Source organism: Eleutherodactylus coqui, chromosome 10 (assembly GCF_035609145.1).
Source record: "Eleutherodactylus coqui strain aEleCoq1 chromosome 10, aEleCoq1.hap1, whole genome shotgun sequence".
Taxonomy (NCBI): Eukaryota; Metazoa; Chordata; class Amphibia; order Anura; family Eleutherodactylidae; genus Eleutherodactylus; species Eleutherodactylus coqui.
In genome coordinates, this window is record NC_089846.1 from 37,548,263 (window position 1) to 37,570,961 (window position 22,699).

A 22,699-nucleotide genomic window follows, 5' to 3' on the forward strand; every position below is an offset into this window, starting at 1 on the left:
AAATCTGCTTATGGGGATGAGAGAGAGAGAATAAAAAAAAGCTTGGCACGTCAAATACAAAAATGCTCGGGTGCTCGTTATTGGAGTCGAGCTGTGCGTAATCCGCAGCGGATCCAGCCCAGGCAGCAGCGTCCGTGCTTTCTTTTTCTTCTTTCTGTATTGCGGATGGTTCACACGACTTGCCGTTGGACATGTGCAGTACGGATCTTTTTTTTAACTCCTGCTTTTCCCACGGAATACGCTGACAGGACGCAGGTCGGACAGCTTCCATAGACTTCAATGGAAGCCGTCCGTGCGGACACCGCAGGAGAATGGAGCACGCTGCATTTTTTCATCCGCAAATGGAAACCGCAATAGGAATCCAATGGTTCTAATGGCCAAGTGTTTTTTAAGCGTGTGATTTTTGAGCATGTAGCTCCCTGTGTGAAGCCACCCATGGTATGACCGCAATAATCGTGCAACAGCCATTCCAGCGACTATTGCTTCTATGGTTTCACACATGAGCAAGAGTCTATCAAAGAATGGTGCCTTCTCCCTCCATTCACTGCAAACAGGCTCAAAGATTAAGCCAAGAGAGAGAAGCCACTTAGTAATCATTCCACTTCAAAGAGTTGAAACGAGACGACTAGCGACTACTGATTGACTTCTTGCTCAGTGCCCTGTAGGGGGTACAGTCGCTCAAAATCATGATTATTCGGGCAACTATAGGCCCTAGTAAAGGTACCTTATCTTGCAAAAGCATCTAACTAGTGATTACGTGCCTACTGCAGTTACTTTGCATTATGGTAACAGCTCAGCTCCATTGTTGTATTCTTACTAACAGGTAAGAAGATGCAAATGCCTGTAACCTCACACAAAGTATCCCTTCTTTATAAGGTGAGGTGATAATATACAAATATTTCTTATCGGTTAATACACCTTTTGTCCCATTTATCCTTATAATGGTCATTTGCATAGAGCCATTGGTAATAGTGTGCTTTCACTTATCAGCTTGAATGTTCCAGCTGGATTGTGAGGTCATATAAAAAGTGATAAAAAAGGTTTATTAATATCTCTTATTAAAAGTCCACATACGTTATCATGTAACATTTGATATCCACATAAAAAGTTAACAACCTGTAATAATACTGAATGCCATGCAATAAATATCTTAATCAAGGGCGGACATACTGCCTGTGCACAGGGGCCCAAGTAATGAGAGGGCCGGGTTGTTGAGTTCAACATGGCAGCCAAGCCCCGAAGTTTAATTTTTCTAGTGGGAGAAGGATAAAATAAAACAACTACCACTTCTCACTTCCGTCGCTACCCTCTCTGCCGCAGGAAGCCCATGCTGCTCTGCTCACTTCCAGGTAGTGTGGGGCATGTGTTGCTATGGCCAATCACCAGCATCAGCCAATGCTGAGGGCGGAAATTGGCTGTAGCAATCACAAGCTCATTATGTGATCAGCTACCTAGAAGTGAGCGAGGGAGCAAGTGTGGTGAGTGCAGGTAGTTCTTTATATTTTACAGCACATAAAGGGCATTTTCACTAACTGTGGAAAATGGGAGGTATTATTAGAGATTGTGCCAAAAGGGGGCACTTTGGCTTTGAGGGGGGTTAACCCCTTTAGGATCAGACAGCTTTGGTCCTAAAAGACCAGACACTTTTTAGGGATTTTACCCATGTGGTGGTTTTACTGCCCTTCTTTTTTTTCCTTCGGCTACCAAAATGAACATATTGGGCTATCAATAGTCACTGACAGCGCTGATCTGGGTCTTCTAGGACCCTGAAGCTCTGCTCTACCAGGGGGCACCTGGCGGTCACATGATCGCCATGTCGCATAGTGGAAGTAATACTTCCACTTTCACTCTTTAAAGCTATGTACCTGGGAAAGGAGAAGGCAGAAGTGTTAGGAGGAAACTTACCAGCAGCACAGTCGGGTCTCGGCAGCATGCCAGTCCAGCTGCAGGGGTCCAGGCACGACGTTCTTCCTTCCGGGTCCGGTTCCCTTAGGGCGGCAGCGCGGCTCTGAGAGCCTTTTCTGATGTGAGTGGGTGGGTCTTCTTCCTCCACCCACCAGCATGTCATTGTCTCCGCCCCCTTGCTAGGGATAAAAGGCAGCAGCTGGCTAGGTTCATTGCCAGTGTTTGTTTGTACCTAGTGAGGTTAACTAGGTCTCCCTGGTCCTCTTACCCTTGCGTCAAACCCTTGCGTCAAACCCTTGCGTCAAACCCATGCGTCAAACCCATGCGTCAAACCCATGCGTCAAACCCATGCGTCAAACCCATGCGTCAAACCCTTGCTGTAGGTTTTTTCAGCCTCGAGTTTCTCTCAGTTTTTGTGCTTCTTTTCCCCTTTAGGATCTGGGTTCCCTAGACAGTATAGGGACCGCTGACCAGTTGTCCCCCTGGGTTTAGCCAGGGCGAGGCAAGTAGGTAGGGTCAGAGGGGTGGTTGGTTTTTAGGGACTCCCAGTCTTCTTATGTATCCACCTAACAGAAACACTGGCCATATAAAAAAAAACAAAAAACAGGAGGAACCTCCCCCCCCCCTCTCCCCAGCGCTCAGCGCTCCAGTTTTTGTTTTGCATGGATGCGCTTACCACTCTTGCTGAGCAGGTTAGAAACCTAACTGGTGTGGTACAAGAATTGTCCAGCAGAGTTGTTTTCCAAGAACAGACCATCTCTACGATGCCCCGTCCGCTTTCTGAACCCAAGATTCAGTTGCCGGACATTTTTTTCTGGGGATTGGCGAACCTTTTTTTCGTTTCAGGAAGGGTGCAAATTGTACTTTAAGTTGCAGCCCCATTCTTCAGGTACTGAAGCACAGAGAGTAGGTCTCGTTATTTCTAGGTTAAGAGGGGGTCCCAAGAATTGGGCTTTTTCCTTGCCGGCCGATTCTCCTGCGCTATTGTCGGTTGATAGTTTTTTTAGAGACCTCGGTCACATTTATGATGAGCCTGATCATGCCGGTTTTGCCGTCAGCAAACCTTTAGAATTGCGTCAGGATAGACGTTCTGCAGATGACTATTGTTCTCTGTTTAGACAATATTCGGTGGAATCTGGGTGGAATGACCACGCTCTTAAAGATCTGTTTCTCATTGGATTGTCAGATTCACTAAAAGATTTGCTTTTGTCTCACCCAGAGCCCAGAACTCTGGAACAGGCCATGACGTTAGCAGTCAGAGCTGACCGTCGGCTTCGTGCTAGACGCAAGCCTCCCAGGGGCCCGGTCGTTACACCTCAGCGGAAGGAGCCCCAGGATTCTCCTTCGTCCACAGCTGAACCTATGGATGTGGATTCCATGTCCCCACTAGAGCGCAGAGAGTTTCGCGTCAAGAATCGGCTATGTCTGTATTGCGGCAAACCAGGCCATGGGATCGCTGCATGCTATAGGAGGAGACAGCAGGAAAACTCCCACTCCTAGACGATTTGTGGAACGATCATCTAGGAGAACAGGTACTTCCGAGATTTTCTAAATTGTTTGTTTCTTGCGTCATTGCATTCAAAACTTTCAAGTTAGAGGGGAGAGCCTTTATTGATTCGGAGGCAGCCGCAAATTTTGTCAATTCCGATTTTGCAAAGTCTTTGTCATCTTCCTTTATTTCTCTCAGGTCTCCTATCCGATTTTCTGGGATCGACTCAACACCACTCCAGGCTGGCTTCATTACCAAGAAGACTCCTGAGGTCTTATTTTCTGTGGGGGCTTTACACACTGAGACGTTTTTCGTTAGGGATAATTTATCCGTGGATGTAGTTTTGGGGTTACCCTGGTTAAAGCTCCACAATCCCCAAATTGATTGGGTAAATTCTGAGTTAGTACGCTGGGGGGTTGCTTGTCGAGATCACTTAACTCATGTACTTTTCCCCTCCATATCAGGTACCGAGGTTTGCCTACCCTCATACATTAAAGAATTTGCGGATGTGTTCTCTAAACGTTTGTCTGAGTCTTTGCCTCCACACCGAGAGTGGGATTGCAGGATTGACCTCATTCCTGGTTGCAAGATCCCCAAGGGAGGGATTTATAATTTGTCTGTTCCCGAACGGACACATCCGACCCTCTAAATCACCCGCTGGGGCGGGATTGTTCTTTGTTGAAAAGAAGGATGGTTCTCTCCGTCCCTGCATGGACTACCACGCGTTAAACGAGATCACGGTTAAGAACCAGTGCTCGTTGCCACTTATTCCCGATTTGCTCAATCAGATTGTTGGAGCCCAATGGTTTTCTAAGTTTGATCTTCGAGGAGCATACAACCTGATTCGCATAAAAGAAGGTGATGAGTGGAAAACTGCATTTAATACGCCCTTAAGGCATTTTGAATGTTTGGTCATGCCTTTTGGCTTGTGTAATGCTCCTGACATTTTTCTGAGTTTCATGAATTCTATCTTTTATGACATTTGTGGGTCCTTTTTGGTGGTCTATCTTGATGATATACTGATTTTTTTCCCCCGACTGGGAAACACATGTAAAGCACCTATATATTGTGTTATCTCGTCTTCGCACTCATAACTTATTTGCCAAGTTAAAGAAGTGTATTTTTGGGGTTCAAAAGATTTCCTTCTTAGGGTATGTAATCACTCCTACTAACATCCTAATCAATTCTGACAAGGTCAAGGCGATTTCTGAATGGGCACAACCCACCAACTTGAAAGCCTTACAACGGTTCTTAGGGTTTGCAAACTTTTATCGTAAATTCATACGGAATTTTTCCACTATAGCCAAACCTTTAACTGATATGACTAAAAATGGGGCAGACTTTAACGCTTGGTTGGTAGAGGCATTCCAAGCCTTTTCTCAGTTGAAGAAGGCCTTTTCTTCGGCACCAGTTCTTGCCCAACCTGATTTTGATCGGCCATTCGTTGTTGAGGTTGATGCATCAGAGCATGGTGTGGGTGCAGTTTTGTCGCAGGAATTCCAAGGAGGCTCGGGCTTGCAGCCTTGTGCTTTCTTCTCCAAGAAATTCAACCCAGCCGAGTGAAATTATGATATTGGCAATAGGGAGTTATTGGCCATAAAATGGGCCTTTGACGAGTGGCGACACTTTCTTGAGGGTGCCCGGCATACGATTACAGTGCTTACCAATCATAAGAATTTAATTTACTTGGAAACGGCTAAACGCCTTAATGCCCGACAAGCCCGATGGACACTTTTCTTTTCTCGGTTCAACTTTATGGTTACGTACATTCCGGGTACTAAGAATGTCAAGGCAGATGCCCTGTCGCGCAGTTTTGAGGCACCTGATTCCATGGAGTGCCAACCAGTAAATATTTTACAACCAGGCACTGTAGTGGCTACTCTCTCCTCTAGCTTGGCAACTCAACTTCAAGTGGAACAACAGACAGCACCAGAAGGTGTTCTGGAAGGAAGGTTATTCGTTCCCAGTACCTTGAGATTAGTGGTTTTGGAGGAAATGCATTCGTCAAGATTAGCAGGGCACCCAGGCATTAGAGGAACCCTGAGTTTGTGTTCGTGTCTTTATTGGTGACCGCAAATGTCGCGGGATGTTAAGAGCTTTGTTAGGGCCCGTTCAGTCTGCGCCCGAGGGAAGGGCGTTCACAGACCTCCGGAGGGTCCGCTTCTGCCTTTACCCATTTCTAAAAAACTGTGGTCGCACCTTTCTATGCATTTTATCACGGACTTACCGGAATCGTTAGGTAACTCCGTCATCCTAGTGGTAGTCGACAGGTTTACCAAGATGGCTCACTTTGTTCCTCTTAAGAAACTACCCACTGCTTCTGAGTTGGCCACCATTTTCACCAAGGAGATTGTTCGGTTACACGGCATTTCCACCAACATTGTTTCTGACTGTGGTGTCCAATCATCATATTCAGGAATTTCAAAAGATTTGGAATAATGTGCGTATTAATATCGAAAAGGCATGTAATGAAATGCAGGATCATAGCAGAAAGAGGTGTACTATTTCTCAGCCTTTTTCAGTGGGTCAATTGGTATACTTGTCTACCAAGAACCTTAAATTAAAGGTACCTTCCTCTAAGTTCATGCCTCGGTTTGTGGGACCATTTGTTATTACTCGGGTCATCAACCCGATGGCCTATGAGTTAGATTTGCCCAAAACCTGGAGAGTCCATAAGGTGTTCCACAAGACATTATTGAAGGAATTCATTCCTGCAATGGTGCCCACCTCCAGTCCCCCACCCTCGTTCAGGGAGAATTAGAGTACAAGGTGGAGAGGATATTAGACTCCAGGATGCTTTGTGGTTCCCTTCAGTATCTCATTGCATGGAAGGGTTTTGGTCCGGAGGAACATTCTTGGGTTCCTGCCAGAGAAGTCCATGCTCCTGCGCTCTTTTCATAGGAGGTTTCCTCGGAAACCTGCCCCTAAGATCGGGGTTCCGGAGGTCCCCCGTAAAAGGGGGGGTAATGTTAGGAGGAAACTTACCAGCAGCGCGGTCGGGTCTCAGCAGCATGCCAGTCCAGCTGCAGGGGTCCAGGCACGACGTTCTTCCTTCCGGGTCCGGCGCCGGTTCCCTTAGGGCGGCAGCGCGGCTCTGAGAGCCTTTTCTGATGTGAGTGGGTGGGTCTTCTTCCTCCACCCACCAGCATGTCATTGGCTCCGCCCCCTTGCTAGGGATAAAAGGCAGCAGCTGGCTAGGTTCATTGCCAGTGTTTGTTTGTACCTAGTGAGGTTAACTAGGTCTCCCTGGTCCTCTTACCCTTGCTTCAAACCCTTGCTTCAAACCCTTGCTTTAACCCTTGCTTTAACCCTTGCTTTAACCCTTGCTTTAACCCTTGCTTCAAACCTTGCTTCAAACCTTGCTTTTACCCTTGCTATAGGTTTTTTTCAGCCTCGAGTTTCTCTCAGTTTTTGTGCTCCTTTTCCCCTTTAGGATCTGGGTTCCCTAGACAGTATAGGGACTGCCACCCAGTTGTCCCCCTGGGTTTAGCCAGGGCGAGGCAAATAGGTAGGGTCAGAGGGGTGGTTGGTTTTTAGGGACTCCCAGTCTTCTTCTGTATCCACCTAACAAGAAGCGGTTAAAAAACGCTTCACCCTTCTCCTCTGGGTCCTCGGCTGTGTCTGACAGCTGACAACCTGACCTGCTCCTGCTTGAACACGGACTTTTAATCCTACGCTGTACATCTACTATCAGCGGGGATTAAAGACCAGGGCCAAGTGCCGTATATTCACTGCGCCTGGTCCTTAAAGGGTTAAGGAGACATTATTACTAAGTGGGCCAAAAAGAAGCATTATTATTGAGTGGGGACATGAGTGGCATTATTATTTAGTGACGGCACTTTAACTATGTGGGTGCACTAAAAGCGGTACTTACTGCATGGTGCCTTCAAAGGGCATACACAGGTGGCTACTATTTTTGTGTAGGACACCACAGACGATATTACTTCTACCTTGGGCACTGTAGCTGGGGAAATTGTGTACAGGCATTGAAAAATAAGGCAGGTTGATGGAAAACTGAGGAGCTAAAGAGAAGTCTTGGGGGGAAGTCATCATTGGGATCTGACCGAAATGGAAAAGAAAAGGGAAAGTGAATGACTCCAGTCAGAGGGGATGTCACCTGTGATCACAGGTTTTAACCGTACTGCAAACATTTAAACGGTTCGCAGAGCGCCTGTGTAAAGCTGGTGTCTGTCATTGTATGGAGGTAATATTGATCTTTCTAGTGTTCTTCATTTAACGGTAGTAACAGTATGCTGTTAAGACTAAACTAAGGTCTAAACTAAGTTATGGTAATGTAAGGGGACATGACGGGCAGACGGGTGATGTATTTTTTTATATTCATCCGCTCCCACCATCCAATGCAGTCATCCTCTGGAAATCGAATGTCGCTGGATAATGAAACTGTTCTTAAAGTCCCATTTGCACTCTCCTACTATATTACTCTATGGGAGAAGTGACAGAGCTGGATCGTAGGACTGGGTGAGTATAAAAAAAACAACACATTACCCGCTCCCTGTCACCTCCCCTAATAGCACCATAACTTAGTTTATGGTGCTGCGGGGACGTGACAGGTTTCCTTTAAGACATTTGCCCAGTTCCGAGTTAACTACAAAGACAAATGGTGTACTACAATGGGAGTCCGAAATAGTTACAATTAGAAGGAATTCCGAATTCTTACCATAAAACATCATGTATACAAAACAGTAAATACACACAAAAAGTTCCAAAACATTAGTGAAAAGCCTTCACAAACTTCTGCCAATTTGTATGTTAGTCCGGGTCCTAACAGCCCCAGGGATGCAATGCTAATGCAGACTGATTAACACAATGGCTTAATATATGACTCTGTGGCAGGAATACAAGCACTCACTGTATTATTTTCCTCTGGGGGTGAGCCTGTTGCAGCTTGTGCTGTTGCTTCTGCCAGTTTTTTATCTGTTGTCATGTGATAAAATCAACCAACAGAACTTCACAATAGGTGGATGTCCCACATCCGATAGTATCAGTGGTTTCATTGGATTAACAATGGCTTATAAATTGGCCATTCACAGGAGCCGTCCCCCTATATTTTTATTTATTAGCTAGTGATAGTCCCTTGCTTATCGCCCATCAACAGGCTGCAAATGCCATCCAGTACATGAAAGTCAGATATACAGTAATAGTGTTGCGTCATGCCAGCTGCAATCAGGAAGTGTAGCTGGGGTAAGTTCACTATGTCAGCCCCGGCCGACATGACCGTGCCTTTGGTGCATGTGCCCTGTCATTCAGCACTAGACACCGATGACTGCCATCTTTCTGTTACTGTAGAAGGCGCCTGATGTGTCATCCGTCGGAATTCTCTCAATGGGCTCAGGGTATAATCTGCCCTTCTTTACAACCCTGCTACAATGTCTCCTGTGGGGTATGGCCGGATTGACTGAAAAGGAGGTGTTTCCCCATGCCAGCCAATCAGCCGGGCCCGCCCCTACATGGGCGCCAGTTATTGTTCTGCCTGAGGTGTTTGGTGAAGTAGCAGACTTCTGTCAACTACCGTAAGTACCTGTGGCTATTTATACTGTGTTGTATACTTTGTGTTTTCTTTCTGCATTTAATCTCTTCCCTTTCCCCCATCTAGATACAGACTGGGCCACCTAGGTTCCTGACGTGGGGCCGTTTTTATCACGTTGCTGCTAAGGCAGGATTTGCCATACCAAAGTTGGTTAAGGATAGCCTTCTCATTCCTTGCTATTCCTGCGTTGTAGTGATACATGTCTGTCTGTATTGGTCCTTTGTGGACATTTATTACGTTTTGGTCTGACATGTTGGTGACGTCTGTGGAGGGCGCCGTACTTGTGCCCTGCATAAATGTAACACCTATCGTATATTTTTAAACAGAATGTACACCAAAGGTTCTGCATTGCAAATTGTACAGGAATTGGAAAAACAGCTACAGTATATGGAAGAAAATGATTCAGAAGAGCAGCTTACAATTAATATTTCTGCCACCAGGTGGAGTTATTCACATTCAGAATACACTCCCATCAGCACTTCTGTGCAACTCTGGATACAGAGCAGAAGCAGAAAGTGGATTCTGCTCAAACAAGTAACTCTGTTTCTAAAAAAAATAATATAAAGAGGCGCACGTTATGATATTGAAAAACAAAAATCACTGCTCACCACTTCAGTCTGCAGGCAATCCATGCTCTGGCGGTCACCCATGGTCTTTCTTTATGACTAGTTAGAGATGACATGCTGTGATCAGCTGGTCACTGGCCTCATCAGTCAAGTCATGTGCCTTACTTGCTGGCATCATGGTGCCAGTAGTTTGATACCTGACCACCAGAGCTACTGATTGGCTGCAGAAATCACATTGTGACAGTTGGTAAACAAAGACAGTCAGGGGCCGTTGCGGTATGTGCTGAAGACCCAATGCCCACGGCTGTATTTGCACTGCGGGATCTGGAGCGAGCGTTTACCTCCAGATCCCACAGTAAATACTTCCCATAAGACATACAAGGAAAAACGCTTTTTCCTGGCCATTAGTGGAAATCAACTGGGAAATCGCAGCATGTCCCATTCTAGTGCGTGGCTTGTATGGACGGCTTCCATTGCAGTCAATGAAAGCCGTCCATCCAGCTGCGAGTCACGGCGGATCTGCGTCATCTCTAGCGCGACTCTCTGCACTGCGCATGTGTGACGGCGCGTCAGCCGGCACATCTGCAGAGCAGAGAGAGAAAACAAGACAGGTACACCGTGGTCAAGTCCAGCGCACAGGGTTTGCAGCTTTTTTTTCTCTCCTTAATAGCTACTTTAAGGGTACGCTTTCACGGGGAGGAGGTGCTGTGGAAAAGCAACCAAAACGCAGTCAAGTTCCGCATCGATGGCGTGGTTTGACTCAAAATCAGCTGTGCATTTGGCAGATACAGCGCTCACCTCCCAGTGCTTCGCGCTATCAGTGCAGCCACAGGATAAGGGATAACTTGCTTATTGATGGGGGGCTCAGAGCCCTCCCCTGATCTCGAGTTCGGGGTCCCGAGTCCCCCTTTGCCTGTCACCGCAGAGTTGCTTCTCCCCCTTTCCCAGTGACGTTAGAATGAATGGAGCATGCTGAGCATTCGCAGTTGGCGCTCCATTCATTTCAATGGACTGATAGAAATATCTGAGCGCTTGAAAATGAATGGAGCAGCAGTGTGCATGCGCGACCAGTGATGCATTCAGTTTCCTCCTTATTGTGGTGGGTGCAGAAAGTCTGCAATGAGGAGGATGGGGGAAACAGGACCCCACCCCCACCCCCGCCCATTCTTGGGATCATTGAGGGTCTCAGCATGAAACCCTCACTGATTAGCAAGTTATTCCCTATCCACAGAATAGTGACCGGCCTGTTGTGCACCTTCAAAGGGTTTTCTAGTAAAATACCATTGATGGCCCAGACGGGTTTTCCTCCAAGTTCTACAAAATATTCAGAAACGAAATCACTCCATGGTTGCTGGAAGCATTTAACGCAGTGAATGGGGGTTGCGCCTTTCCGTCTCAGGCTATGCAGGCACACATAGTGGTTCTGCCAAAACCGGGAAAAGACCCTGCAGTCTGTGGCAATTACAGGCCCATATCACTTTTAAATATTGACATCAAGCTCTTCGCCAAGTTAATCGCGACCTGCCTGCAACCCTTCATCCCGAAACTGATCCATAGGGATCAGGTGGGGTTTGTCCCGGGAAGGGAGGGTAGATATAATGCCATCAAATCCAGATCCTTAATCTCGAGGGCGCGGGAGGTGGGGACCCCACTCTGTCTCATGGCTGTCGATGCCGAAAAGGCCTTTGACAGGGTGAGATGGAGCTTTTTAGAGGCATCCCTGCAGAGCATGGGATTAGGACCCCGTATGAGAGAGAGAATCAAGGCCTTGTACACAAAACCCACAGCTAGGGTGAGCGTTAATGGGGTACTGTCGGACTCCTTCCCTATCCATAACGGAACTAGACAGGGATGCCCACTGTCACCCACCCTCTACATTTTAACGATGGAAACGTTAGTCAATGCGATCAGAGGAAACAAATCCATCAGAGGCGTCAGAGCAGGACATGCGGAGCATAATCTATCCTTATTTGCCAACGACCTCCTGATTTACCTATCCTGCCCAAGTGTCGGCATCCCGGTCTTGTTACAAGAATTCAACAGATTCAGTAAAATTAGCAACTTTAAAATTAATCTCCAAAAGACAGAGATTCTGAACGTCACGGTCCCATGGGCGGAAGAACAAAGGCTGAAAGGACAATTCCCATTTAGGTGGCAAAATAGCGCCATAAAATACCTAGGCGTCCAGCTCCCCGACGACCCCTCCCACATATTTAACCTAAATTACAAACCATTTCTAGAGAGTCTAGACAAAGACCTAAAAAATTGGAACCCCTTATTCCTGTCTTGGAGCGGCAGAATTAACGCGGTTAAGATGGTCTCACTGCCAAGGTTCCTATACCTTTGTCAGGCCTTCCCCATACGCCTACACAGACAATTCTTGATGCATATACGCTCCTTAATCACCAAATTCGTTTGGCGAGGGCGGAGGCCCAGGTTAAAGCACAGCACGCTAGTCAGAACCAAAGATAGGGGAGGATTAGGCCTCCCGGACTTCGCCCTGTATTATAAGGCTAATATAACTAGGTGCGTTCTTGATCTCCTTAAGCTCAGCAAGTCCAAAATCTGGGTTGAGATGGAGTTAGATCTGGAGCCGAGCCTGACCCAAGGGATGTTCTGGATCCCAGGAGGCCTACTTAGAGACTCACCTAGAGTATCCCCGATGCTGAGACTACTGTCTGAGGCATGGTCGGGCTTCACCAAACGAGACGGGCTGATCTCGATTCCGGGACCCCTCACCCCACTTCTGGCGAACCCACAATTCACAGCTTTCGAGCATAACAGAACCTTGTTACTAACCCCAATGATCCAGGTACCCCGAATAAGGGACGTATTAGGTCACTCAGGGATTAAAACCTTAACAGAATTTTTCAAGGAGACTAGGGCTCCACCGGGAGCCTGGATGGTTTACTTACAGCTGAGGGGCTCGCTGGATGCCCTGGCACCCGAGTCGGGTCTACACAAGGTCCTCACTCCCTTTGAGGAGTTATGCACGTCTCCCGAGGCCCCTGGACACTTAATCTCCCGGCTATACAAATTAATGCTGGATCGTGAGATGGGGGACGAACTCCCGAGGTACACGAGAGTTTGGGAGGACGAGCTGGGGAAAGGCTTCTCTGCTGACCTATGGCAAAAGTCTTTCACTTTAACACACAAGGTCACAGTTCACTCAAAACTACATGACCTCAACTACAAGGTCCTATCCCAGTGGTATACAACCCCGGAAAGAATGCATAAAATGTTCCCTCAATCCCCCACCCAGTGCTGGAGATGCGCAAGTAGTAGGGGAAATATGGTACACATTTGGTGGGAATGCCCTCCGGTGGCGACATTATGGAGAGATGTAGAGGCTCTATACAACAGGCTGTGCGGTACGGTTGTTGAGTTCACACCCGAGATGGCACTACTATCCATATTTCAGGAACCCATGAGCCACGTTAAAAAAGGACTCCTAAGATACTTCATACTGTCCGTACGGCAGATCATCCCAAGATTCTGGCGAGCCACTTCGGGGCCCACAAGGAACCACTGGGTAGAAGCTATTAACACCTTGGCCAGATTCGAGGAAATGAGGGCAGAGGAGGAGGTAACGGTGGAGAGGTTTTACGCAACATGGCGACCGTGGCTGGACTTCAGACTGTCATCTGGATTGGGGGAATGGATCTCCCGGTAGGCAAATTTGAAGCAGCCTCAAGGCTACCCGATAACGCCGCATATGGAGGCTAGAGAATACAGGCCCTCTGCAGGGACCGAGGTCGGTGGAACAGCTTGTGTTCAAGCACGCCCACCCTGGTGAGACACAAGTCTTAGCTCGCTGAACAAATAACCGGACCTACAAAAGGAAGGTCATTACTTCTCCCTGAGGTATCCCCTTCCTCCCCCCACCCTTACCCCCCCATACCATCTCCCAGCTCGTCTGAGCTATTCTATTGGTTAACCCCTCTTTCACCCTTTCCCTCTCTTTCTATCTCTCTTATCCACACCTCCTGGACCCCTACCTGGAGGTGGGGAAAGTCTTTGTCGGTTAAAGAAAAGTTTAAAAAATTTTTTGGAATGAAAGCGGATAAGCCACAGTCTCCACAGAGCCATATGAGTGGAGCAGTCAAAGGGTGCAACTTAAATATGCTCATGTTACAAAGGTCTCATTGTCTGATGTACACCTTATGTGGGTACGATTTATTGTATGCCTTCATATTCCAATAAAAACTTATTGAATAATAAAATACCATTGATGACCTATCATCAGGATAGGTCATCAATAGTTGATTGGCTGGGGTCTGCCGCTCGGGACCCCAACCGATCAGCTGAGCGGGTGCATGCTATCAGTGCTACAAATACACAGAGGTCGGAGTGGAAGCCTCTGCGCCGATCTCCTTATAGTGGCTGGTGTTTATAACTGCAGGCACAGCTTGCGTTGATTTCAATGAGAGTCATGCCTGCAATTACAAGCGCTGGCCACTACACGGAGGTCGGTGCAGAGCATGTTCAATTTCACCGCGTATCACACACAAACAGCCCAATTATTTTCTATGGGTGGCATAAACAACACTGTTATGAGACAGAGTGGGGAATTTAAAAAACAAAAATGAAACACCGGCTGGTAAAACGCTGTGTGACTCACGCAGCGTTTTTTACGCATATAGCCGTGTGAATGAGTCCATAGCCTTGTTTTTTGTAGGTCAGATTGTATCTTCTGATGGTACCACTTTGGGGTTTGTACAATGTATTGTTTAACAATCAAAAATAAACATAAAACAAACAAATCACAAAGGCATTATCCAAATCAGGCAGCTTCTATAACATATGTGATAAACTTGTATCACCTTGTCTGCTGAGAGATCCAATATAATGTTAGAATAATTCCATATACTTCCTGACATCTAATGCTGGTAACAACATGTTAGTCGCTTTTGGAACATTATATAGCAATAAGTAAAGCATTTATAACCAAACTATCAGGCAGGCACCTAGTAGAGAGTACATAAAAGCTGTAACACACTCAGTGATCACATCATGTTTGTTTAGAAGAGGGGGAATATACAAGATGACAGATAATATACACAATTTCAAAGGGATATTTATTGCAGATTGAGTTTTCTTGGTATGTATAAACATTTCTGAAGTGGAGATTGTGCAGCTGGACCGAGCTTTTCTGTAGCAGCCTCTCCCAGGACAGGCCCATCAATAACACTCCAGTGCTGGATCTTGCTTCCACTTTATATCACCATTACTTTACTTAGAAGCACTAAGGGGCCGTTCACACAAGGAGTTAAGCATCTGTAAATTTATACTATAAATTAAAAAAAAAAAATATGAAGTTGTAAAGCTTCATGTACCGATAGGCTATAGTGGGTCAAATGTGGTTAAAAAATGCAAACTTCTGACTACATTTCACCTCCTATACATACATTTGTGATTTTTTTTTTGGTGGGATGGAAAAGCACAGCCTACTACACTTTTCAGTCCAACAAAAAAAAACCTCATGGAAACGTATCCTTTTTTTTAACTTTACAATCAATGCACACGTGTCTGTACAGTTCCATACATCCAAGGCTTCATTCATGCAAGAGAGGCGATTTTACACCGGCTACACCGCAGCGAACCAAGGGGAAAAAAAAAAGCTCGGGACCCGGCGTTCCACATACAAAAATGCTCAAGTCTCTCATTGTAGTCAATGGGGTTCGTTACTCAAGTAGAGCTCTCGAATTTTACGAAAAGCTCGACTCGAATAACGCGGACCCGAGCATTTGGGTTCTTGCTCATCTCTACTTCTAATGCTTAAATAGAGCCAACTGTCTTCTTTCCCGAGCACCGGACGCAGGTAAACTCTCTTCCTTTTTTCAGCTCCCGTAGTAGTCTATTGGAGCCCCCAGCATTTTTTGTCAAAAGATAGGTCAAGAGTAAAAAATCGGCGATGGAAAATGGTCAATGATTTGGCATTTTAACGGTGCGGTTTTTTCACGCCCATGTGAATGAGTGCATTGGAGTCCAATGCTTCATATGGTTGCAGTTTTTGGCCAATGTTTTGGCCACTCCCCTTAGTGAGGAGACTGAATGGAGTGATGGCTATGCAAACACAATGCCACTCCATTTAGTTTCAATGGGACTGCCAGAGATAGCGCTCAGGTATTTCCGTCAGCCCCATTGAAATGAATGGAGCACCGACTGTACATGCTCGGCAAGCGCTACATTCATTATGACATTACTGAGGGAGAAAAAGTGACACTTGCAGAGACCGGCAGAGAGGGACACAGGAGCTCTGTTCTCGAGATCAGTGGGGGGGCCTCAGAGGTAAGACTCACACCGATCAGAAAATTAATCCCTATCAATCTGGTATTGATGTAACTGTGATCCTATTACAACTCCTTTAAGAAAAAAAAAGTTTACTGTGAAAAAGTACACTTTTTCATTTAAAAGTGGGCAGGAACTTACGGCTATCCGTTTAATGCGTAAGTGTTAAGAACTTACAGATGTGCTTTAAATGGCAGGTAGGTTTGTATACGTTTTCCGGGTATGTTTAACCTATACGTTAAATATAAATCAGAATCCTAATGTGAAGAGCCCTTTCGGCCGGATTTACACGAACATATATGCACACGAGGAATTTGTATGTGCAATACAGAGAAAATAGAACCTATTGATTTCAATGGATTCGTTCACATGCGCGTATTTGGCGTGCGCAATTCCTTTGTGCTAAAGACCTGCAGCATGCTCTGTTTCCCTGTGTATCTGTGCAGGGGAGGAACCCTTTGTGAACTCAAACTAACTGGCCGATTCAATAGCTGATAGCATCGGTGTGTGTATTTATTAATGTGCTCCATAGCGCATGCAAAACGACAGTAAAAAATGTTGTTTCGCATGCAAATACACAATGCCTGATATGCAAAGACATGGTGCAAATATGCATATACATACGCTCGTGTGAATCTGGCCTACAATGACCTATCCTGAAGAAAGGTCATCAGTAGTATAGAAGTGGACAACCCCTTTCACTGTACTAGTAGTGATTTTGGCTGGTACATGGTGACCACAAAGATTATGGCCATGGTATCTCCGGGTACAATGTGCCCACTCCAGGAGGTTTAGTTGGATGGCAGAACATCAGGCACAAGTAAAAATGTCATCACATTGCACAATCTATTACTATGTTTGCTCCCTGTTTCTTCCATTAGACTGCATGACTCACAATACTGCTCTGTTGACACAAGAAAATATTGTAGCTGCCTAATGTCCAAGTGTGGACATGATGGTCTGACAGGGACGAAGCAGAGCACTGGCTTCCGTACCGCGTCTCTATTTTATTCTAGTGTTCCCTCTTGTAAAAGAAAGCGATGCCAGCAGCAGTGAGCATATATTAGGATGCTGCTACAGTACATAAGTACTTTGATGTGCTAAATAACCAGCATGTTATAGAAACTCTATGAGCAAGTAACCTTTTCCGCTACTTGTGAACATACCCTTATAGAACAAGTACATTCAGGGAGAATCCAGCACTTGTGATAGATGTGACATCACACGCCCCAAGCAATCCAGAGCACTGGATAATTTATGATAGACTAGCGTACCCGTCGCGCGTTGCTGCGAAGACAGACATACATACATACATTCGTTTTTATATATCTAGATGACGGCAGCAGCGACCACTGAGGTTTTGTAGGCCGCTGCTTTCCCCTTGCAGGCTGAATAAAATAGCCGTTGGGTGGAACATCCAATTTATCCGGCTGCTGTGGCTTCTTGGGAAGATAGCCTAGTACATGTTTGCCCACTTCCAACTCCAATGGAGACTGACTGTAAATGGCTGGCGTGCTCTAGTATTTATGGTTTCAAGCTGTACGTGTCATTGCATACAGTCTATCTATCTATCTATCTATCTAGGTTATTGCATACAGTCTATCTATCTATCTATCTATCTATCTATGACATCCGGAAATGAGAGAATTAGATTCCGTACATAAAATTTGAACGCTAATTCTTTGGCGCTTTGAATTGAATAATCGAGTTGGGACCCATTAACTTTTCCTATTTATGACATAATCAATGCTCGTGCCAAATTTCAAGTTTCTATGACATTGGGAAGTGAGAGAATTAAATTCCGTACATAAAATTTGGACGCTAATTCTTTTGCGCTTAGAATTGAATAATCGAGTTGGGATGAGACATAAGGCCTTGCCCATAAGCATTCCCCAACCTCCAAGAACTGAACCTACCTACCTGAATGAGATTTTGTAGGCCGCTGCTTCCCCCTTGCGGGCTGAATAAAATAGCCGTTGGGTGGAACATACAATTTATCCGGCTGCTGTGGCTTCTTAGGAAGATATCCTAGTACTTGTTTACCCACTTCCAACTCCAATGGTAATTGGCTGGCGTGCTCTAGTGGTTCCAAGCTGTACGTGTCATAATAGAGCCTTAATGACATCACAATGCAGCTTTATAGAACATGTTGGGGCATGTTCAAGGGCGTCCGATGTTGATGACATCAGTGATGACATCACAATAGCAGGTGGCTTACTTATTCGATCTACGTGGGGGGGGGGGCGTAACTTTCGACGACGCTCGCGCGCCATTTATCGTAGGATATTTGTACTATGCCTATAATCTTCCCAGGAGTGTACTTAACAACTTCCCAAAGTTTCATGGCGATCGGATGAATGGTGTAGTAGCGCATAAAGGACAAACAGACACGCACGCACGCAGACACGCACGCACGCACATGTTCAAGGGCGTCCGATGTTGATGACATCAGTGATGACATCACAATAGCAGGTGGCTTACTTATTCGATCTACGTGGGGGGGGGGGGGCGTAACTTTCGACGACGCTCGCGCGCCATTTATCGTAGGATATTTGTACTATGCCTATAATCTTCCCAGGAGTGTACTTAACAACTTCCCAAAGTTTCATGGCGATCGGATGAATGGTGTAGTAGCGCATAAAGGACAAACAGACACGCACGCACGCAGACACGCACGCACGCACATGTTCAAGGGCGTCCGATGTTGATGACATCAGTGATGACATCACAATAGCAGGTGGCTTACTTATTCGATCTACGTGGGGGGGGGGGGGCGTAACTTTCGACGACGCTCGCGCGCCATTTATCGTAGGATATTTGTACTATGCCTATAATCTTCCCAGGAGTGTACTTAACAACTTCCCAAAGTTTCATGGCGATCGGATGAATGGTGTAGTAGCGCATAAAGGACAAACAGACACGCACGCAGACACGCACGCACGCACGCACGCAGACAGACATACATTCAATTTTATATATATAGATGTGGCAAATAGAAGAAGTTGATCTCTTCTAAATTTAAGGGGTTTTCCACTGACAATACCATTGATAACCTATCCGCTGGATCAGGCATCAGCTGACAGTGTATGTATATGCTGGGGTTGGAGCAGAAGCTGCTGCTACGACCCCTGTATAGTGGCTGACACTTGTAACTGCAGGTGCAGCTCCCACTGATTTCAAGGTAGCCGCAGGTTACCCGTTGAAAGAAGTGAGAGAGCGCTAAGACTTTGGAGTTGAGATCAAGCGAGGTATCTTCTGAAATCAGCTGCATAAGCACAACTGATTTAGAGTCCAAATCCGCACTGATAGTGTGGATATTGACTCTGTTTTGGATGCGGAAATGCAGCGGAATTTGCCATGGAATTTTCTGCTACGTGTAAACATCCCCGTAGGCGGGATTCACATGGGTGTATTTGGGCAGTGTCGTATTGTGCTTTTTAAGCGAACAAATCGTTCACATTTGTGCATGCAGAAAAACATGCAACCCAATTTGCAGAAAAATACGGCATGCTCACTATTTTTTGGCACATACATAATGCGTGTTAAATACTATTCTGTTATTCGGCGTCCAATGTTCAACTTTATCCAGATCTTTTTGAATCCTCTCTCTCTTCTCCAGTGTTAGCCATCCCTCCTAGGTTTGTGTCATCGCAAACTTGATCGGCTTCCCCTCCTCCAGATCATTTATAAAAATGTTGAACACTGGGCCCAGGACAGAGCCTTGTGATACCCCACTTGAGACTTTCTTCCACTTAGATATGTAGCTATTTATGACGACTGTTACCATGCGGCGGTTGCTGGTCCTCCCGGGGTGGCGGTGTGCGGGGTCCCGCGGTCGGGGCTTGTTGTCCGGCTGCCGGGGGCGCAGGTGCCTGGCTGGCGTGGGCTGCGTGGAGCTGGTGGTGTGCGCGCGCACCTGTTAGTGCAGCTGCCGTGCACGAGCTCTCTGTTGTTTGTGTTCTGTTGGGAGTTGGCTGTCTCCCTCTCTCCGCCCCTGGGCGAAGGCTTTTGTTTAAAGGTCGGGCAGAGACTTGCAATCACTGCCCGTTTTTGGTTTCCCTCGGAGTGCTAGCTAGTCTGCCTCTGTTGGTCTCCTGCTTCTCTCAGCTTGTCTGCTATACTTTGCTATTATCCGCCTGGTTTTTCCATCTGCCTCAGTTCTGCTTAGTATTGTTCATGTTGGTTATTTACATCAGCCTTTTCTGTCGGTATTCTACCCCTTCCATCCAGGTACGCCAGCATCCCTTTTTCGGTCTCTAGTGAGAGTAGGGACCGCCGCCCAGTTGCCCGCTTAGGGTTAGCCAGGAGTGGAGGCAAGCAGGCAGTATCACGGGTAGTATACCATAACAACCACTCTTTGAGTACAATCACTCAGCTTCAGTTATGAATCCACCTAACAGTTGCCATATTTTTCAATAATGATGGTATGACATACTTTGTGAAATGCTTTAGTAAAGTCAAGATATACTGTATCTACTGCATTTCCCTGATCAACCCAGTCAGTGATTCTGTCCTAGAAGGAAATTAGATTAGTCTGGCATGACGTATTTGTTACAAACCCATGCTGGTTCGGTTAGTTACTCCGTTCTCATTCAAGGTCTTGTATACAAGCCATTTAATAATTTGTTTAAAGATTTTTCCCAGTATTGAATTCAGGCTCACTAATTCTGATGTCTTCTGGCGTTTTTAGACGCGCTTGCGCAGAAGGGTCTTCTGGCTTCTGTTTGGTCCGGCACGAGCGGCGTTCTGGCTCCGCCCCCTTCTACGTGTCATCGCGTAGCTCCGCCCCGTCACGTGTGCCGATTCCAGCCAATCAGGAGGCTGGAATCGGCCATGGACCGCACAGAGCCCATGGTGCACCATGGGAGAAGACCCGCGGTGTACCATGGGAGAAAACAGCAGTGCATCCCTGGAAAAGGACCGGCGGCCATCTTAGGGAGAAGATTTTTTAAACTTCATATTTCGTCGGATCGGTGAGTAGCAAGCGGCTTAAAAACCGCTTTAAATTGCTATTTTATGCCAGGGGGGGGTGACAGGGGGAATGGGGTAATGTAAAATTTTGATGTTTGCCGCGAGACAACCCCTTTAATTCAGAAAAATAGCCTGAATAAAAAAAAATGCAGTGTATTATTTTCGGCCAATTATCAATGTGGGGTCTCCCGCATATCGGACGGGATATCCAAGTGCTATCCGATCCGAGTTGCGTCTGAGAAAATCAGGCGCAACTTTTTAACAGTCCGTGTGCATGCATACTTCGGTTACTTGCACATGGATGAATAAGAAATTGCGCCCAGGATCCTCAGGTGCAACTTTGATGGGACAGCAGATGGGCAATCCCATCTGTCCGACGTACAGGAGACCGCAGATTGACACGCGCTATTCTCGTCCAAAAATCGCATTAAATATGCAGTGAAAAAAAAAAAAACATGATTGTTTTCCTGCGCATTTGCGCACCAAATGTCCCCGTAGAAGTCAATGATGTGTGAAGCACTGCACAATTGTGCTGGAAATTTTTTTTTAAAAAGTCTGAAACCAATGAATCATTTCAATTGGTGCATTTGTTTGGCGCGCAAATATACATGCCCTGTGGGCAGAAAAAGCATGGTAAAATATGCCGACTTGCACGCAAAGAAAACTCCCTCGTTCAACGTTGCGCTGAGTTGCACGCAATTGCACAAACGAAGCCGGCTTTAGGCTACACGCACATGGACGCCTAAAATGTTGCACCCCAGATTCCCGTATCGCACAGTCTACGGCCGTCCGGCCTGCGCGCTGCCTGATGTGCGATGTGTACTATTTTGGGGCTTCTATAGACGGCCGTGAAAAGTGACAAAACGAAACCATGGATTTCAATGATTTAGTTTTGACTATCGGGAGTCTTACACGATACTACTGCGCGCCAGAAACGATACGGCAGGACGCAGCTTCCTGCTTTTTGTTTTTAAACCTGCGCACACAATGGTGCGGAGATTGAATAGTCAAAAAACAAAATCACTGGTTTATGTGCAAATACGCTCCGTAGCGCCAAACGTGTTAGTGCCTGCGCCCGTGTGTTTGAGCCCTTCATCCGAGAATCAGACAAAAATAGGATGTGCTGTAATATATTTTTTACTTGGACTTCCCGTTTGAGTAAAAAAAAAACAAAAGTGGCCCATGGGAAATCAGCCACTTGGATGTATCCTAAAAAGTGGGTGAAAATCGCACAGAAAAAAAATCACATAAAAAGGCAAGAATGTTCAAAATAGCGTGAAAATACAATCAGGGGGATTTTTCAAGACTCAAAAAAAAAAAAAACCCTGTGTAAACAAGCCCCTAGGCCGGATGTCCATGGCCGTTGCGAATTCCCGCGGCAGAATCTCTGCCGGTCAGCCCTATCTGATAGATAGGCTGGCTGCGGAGAATCGGGGCAATTCACAGCATGCTGCGAATTGCCCGCCGCGAGCGGCTAATCGCAATGATTTTCCGCTCGTGGACAGGTGCCGGCGCTTTCCATAGTAGTGCTATGGGAAGCGTCGGCCGGCATGATTACACGTCCGTGGACAGGGGGCCTCAGGGTTAAACAGACGGACGTGATTTCGCCAGGTTTTGCTGCTGTGAAAATCTTCCTCACGCATAGCTTTCTACATGTGGGAAAAGATGGCGCAGAACACGTTTTTTTTTAAACCACACACAATAGCGCAAAATTTAAATGGTTGAAAAAATAATCTGTCCGTGTTCATGCGCACCTACACTGCAGCGGCGAGCCAATTTGCGCATGTGCTCATCTGTTTCAGCCCTCAGGGCTTCTTCACACCGGTGATCACGCTTGTGCTGCGAAAAAATCCCGTCTTTCTTCCCGCACTGAGCATCAGCGCTTTTTCTCGCAAAAACATTGCGTTTTAAACGTGCCATTTTACCGCC